This window comes from Lynx canadensis, chromosome A3 (assembly GCF_007474595.2).
Source record: "Lynx canadensis isolate LIC74 chromosome A3, mLynCan4.pri.v2, whole genome shotgun sequence".
NCBI classification, from domain to species: domain Eukaryota; kingdom Metazoa; phylum Chordata; class Mammalia; order Carnivora; family Felidae; genus Lynx; species Lynx canadensis.
The window spans coordinates 109,259,227-109,263,647 of NC_044305.1; the positions used below are offsets into that span (position 1 = coordinate 109,259,227).

At 44.7% G+C, this 4,421-nt stretch overlaps 1 long non-coding RNA gene across 1 annotated transcript; it reads left to right on the forward strand.

Moving 5' to 3' along the window:
- The first annotated feature begins 655 nt into the window (after positions 1 to 655).
- LOC115510921 lies at positions 656 to 2,620 on the forward strand. The gene is made up of 2 exons (XR_003967892.1): positions 656 to 828; positions 2,526 to 2,620. It is a non-coding gene; the product is annotated as an uncharacterized LOC115510921 (long non-coding RNA).
- Positions 2,621 to 4,421: the final 1,801 nt, after the last annotated feature.

Here is a 4,421-nt window from a genome sequence, read left to right on the forward strand (position 1 = left end):
GAGCCAGGGAGGAGGGGGAGGAAATACCGGGATGGGGATTACAAGGGGAGTAAAAAAAGAAGAGGTTCGTCTTGCTGTTTAGATGCAACATGAGACTTGGGCCTGCCCTACATGATCCCAGCAGACTAGTTAGCATTGAGCGGAGGCTGGTGAATGTGCTGCTCTCCTTCAGAATTTGTGTTTTCTAAGAGGCATTTCTCTCTCGGTCTCTCTTTCTCTGTCTCTTTCCCAGAGAGTGGCCCTGAAGGAGTCCTCAGGATGATACGAACTCGCTGGATTGCTGTGAGAGTCTTAATCCTGGGAGATTTATGACTGTGACTTCACTATGAAAACAACACTATTTTCCTCGACCTGTCAGGGGGCAACAATTAGAAGAAGAATGTGAGGTTTACTTTTGACGAAGCATGTGGCTCATAATAAAGCCTCTATTACCAATAGGGTGACTTGTGGCTAAAATATAAAGGCCATGGGCTAAAAAGAAAAAGAATAAAGAAAACATGACAGGATTCCTGTTATCCTCCCTCCAGAACAAGGAAACAAAGGGTAAGCTTTAGGAATAGAATCTGATACATTTTTGTATATTTTTTCCACATTAAGATGCAAGTCATTCCACGCTTGGAAGTTGATTTTGTATCAGTGCTGGTCGGGTGGATCTATTTTTCCCTGTTGCTATAAAAACATCTCAAGAAATGCATGACAAGTCTTTAGAGAATGCCACCGATCGCTGAGCCACTGCCGTTAATTGCCCATGAATATGGATGGCACAAGCACCGTTCTGATCCCAATCTGTGCCTGTCGAGATAATGGGAGGTCCAGTCCACCTGTCAGGTAGGTGCAATGGCTTCAGACCATAGGAAGGCCGTAGGGTGTGAAGTCAGAGGGAAGTAGCAATTGCAAAGCCATAGACTGAATGGTTAGGCAGTTTGGAGACTGTGGAGCTCCGGGTAGTAGCCTCAGCCCAGGAAAGAAATAGACTGAGAGAGTCTTGAGGTCATGTGATCAGAGAATCCCAGAGAGAGTCCTACAGGAAAGAAGGAAACCAGGAAAGCTCCACAGGTATTGGTGTTATTTTTAAGGACCTGGAACTACGTGCCCCTTAAGAGCAGGAGCCATGAGCTATACCCCAGGCCATCTCCCCAGTACCTACCAAAGATCCTCACTCTGGAACGATAAACATCAAGGGTTGGTTGAACGTGTGAACTCTACGGTCACTATTTTCGCTCCTGAGCCTCAGGTTTATATGACCGAAAGGAAGAGAAATCCCAATGAGAAAAAGTGGTCCCATAGCCTTTTTGAGTGGCAAAATAGTCCCCGAGCCCATGAGCTTTCTATTTCCCTGTCTGAAATCAACATGGCTTTATTCACCTGGGTTAAGGTCCAGTTTGGTTGGGATGGAATAGGTGTTCCAGTTTCTAAAACTGGACTAATGGTCTAAATTTAGGAAATGAAACACTGACCTCTTTTGGAATAGAGAACTTTCTGCTCTAGAGAGGGTTAATAATCACTTGCCTAATCTATTCCAATCCATTTTGGAAGAATGCCTCAGCAACACACGTGGTACAAAGTAGAATGGCAGGACCCCACCCAAAGGCAAAAAAAAAAAAAATGCCTAAATTATTGTGTAATTTGCTCCTCTTTTTCCTGAATTTCTTTAATAATTCACATGAATTTCCATCAGTCCTTTTCATATGTTGTTTTTTTTTAAGTTTATATATTTATTTTGAGAGAGAGAGCAAGCATGTGTGAGTGAGTAGGGGAAGGGCAGAGAGAGGAGAGAGAGAATCCTAAGCAGGCTCCATGCTGTCAGCACAGAGGCCGACTCGGGGCTTGAACTCACAAACCGTTTGATCACGACGTGAGTCGAAATCAAGAGTCGGATGTTTAACCGACTGAGCCACCCAGGGGCCCTCTCATGCGCTGTTTTAATTATTTGGTTTAATTATTACTGTGAACTCTTGGTGGATAGAGACAAACTGTAGTGCCTGGTACATAATAGAATATCCATAGAGAGTTGCTGATGATGAATCAAAAAAAAAATTAATGAGATTATCATGCGAACCTGGATAGCAAAGCTAAATCATTCTAATTTCAATCAGCTCAGTGTAGTCTTTTCTAGATAGACAGTGTTTTGCAATCTTCTTTCCACAGCCATTAAATCTTGGCTTAATGCGTAAATTCAGAATGTCTTGGCATTTTGTTATTTTACGTTCATCCCTACTGTGACAGCCAAGCTGCTCACAACTTTCTTCGAGAAAGAATTTGACATTCCACTGTGCAAAGTGCAGTTCGCAGACAGCCTCCGTCTCAGTGCCTCAGGATTCCACCCAAGGCGCTGGAGCTGATTTCCTGCTCTGCTGTGGCCCCGGGGGCCATGACTGAGCCTTTGGGAGGAGGGGCACTAGGGCCGGGCCATCGCTCTCCACTGTGGGACTCCTCTAATGGGCAAGCTTTGTTCTGGAGTTTCCATTGGGATCACCTGAGGTTTTCCTTATTCAATCTTGCTTCCCCTCCCCCTTTCATTTCAGATATCAGATCTGTATCACCGGCTGAAGACTCACCCTGCCCAACAGCCCCTTTATCTTTCACAGACTTATCTCCCAATAAATTTCTGATATGTCTATCTCTGCTTCCCGGAGGATCCAAACTGACCCACCTACGCAATATCTCATCAGATTTGTTTTCTTCCTTAAATATAATGGAGAGATTTTATTAACCTGAATGTTTAGTGTCTCCCCACCACAACAGCAGCCTTTCGGAAATGTCTCCCAAAGAAAACCAGTTATGACGACAAAGCCTATTTCAAATCGTGTCTCGGGCCCTTGTGTTTGTGCAAAAATGCCATCTCATGGGGTGACTCAACTAGGAACGGGGCATTCTAAGTCAGAACCCCACACACTAGCTATTTGGCAAGGCTCCTCAAACTTGGATCACAGCCCAAAGGAAACCTGAGTGCTCCTTGGAGGGTGGGGAGGGGTCCTGAACATGTTGGGAGGTGATAATGAGAGCAATCGTGTTTGAATGAGGTTTATGAGGGCTTTCCGATGGGGCCCTTGAGAAGTCTAGTGCTTTTCTTCCACTTGGCATTGTGCATTTTGGGCACCAGATATGTTAAAGCTTGCAATGAGGTTCTCACAAGCTACTTGTTTTGCCAAAGAACCAACTACTGCTTCAAGTCCTATGTTCCCTCGTCTCCTGTTTGCTTCTGCCTTGCCAGGGAGATTGCTCTCATTTGGCTTCTGGTTGCCCCACTGGTAGCCAACAGAGACCGGTGGGAGTTGGGTGAAAGACGCAGCCTAAGAGAATCAAACAGTCCGAGGTCTATCGCTTATGCACTTGCCACTTCCAATTTGGCATTCTCGCTGACTCTGTTGGAACCCCTCTCCCTATCATGAGGTGTTCCAGCTGGACAGTAGACATGCACTTTTCCCATTATATAACAGCTCAATACTGGTTACCGAAAACATCAATTCCTTCAGCTGTGTGTGACTGTGGGTGCTCAGTTAGGTGGAAAAAAGGAAAACATTAAAAAAGCATCATTTCAGGCATGCTTTCATTTAATGCATCAGTAAGATGGCTGGCATACCATTTCAAGGAGCAGAATGTAAAATGTCAACGCAGTTGACTGCCTCCTCCGGGGAGCCTTCTCTGACCTCTCCTTGGCACCAGCCACTTTAATTGTGCATCCACCTCTAGGCCCTGTGTAGCTCTAGTTGGTCTCCCATATTTGTCTGCTCAGTCTAGGAGTTGAGAGGAACTGGAGAAGTCATACAGAAAAACCTCTAACTGAAACCAGGAAGCCCTTCTCATAAAGAGGAGACATCGCCTAAGCAGGCGTTAGGTTCCAAAGTCAGCACGTAGGGTGAAATCAAGTATTGTTTACATCACCTCTGAAAGTTCTAATATGAGAGGCACATGGAAAATGGGCACTAGGGGACAGGGGGAGGTAGACCCCGTCTCTGGTCTCACTCGTGTCCCAAGGCACAACCTTATAAATGGAACGGTGGGGAGAATCATCCACGCTACTTAATACTTTTTAATTCATATTTTTGTCAAATGTAGTGTTTTAGTGAGTCAAACAATTCTACCAGATTTGTCACAAAAATTATCGGTGCCCCACCTTCCACTTTCCCTTCCCTAGAGGCAATGACTTTTCCACTCGAATGACTGACTCTCCATATATTGCTCTAAATAGCACACACATATAGCTACTTCCTGATTTTTCATTTTTTGGGCCTTATCTATTGACTTCCTGCCATGAGAGACAGAGAATTTAGTTCTCTTTCATCCCCTTCCCTCCAACACATACCATTCTAGTTCCCCCATTCTCCCACTGTAGTTATATTATAGTTTTGGTGAGATCAGTATTCAGTGCTTACATTTTTTTGAATATGTAAATGGTATTCGCAGCTGGGCCATTGGGA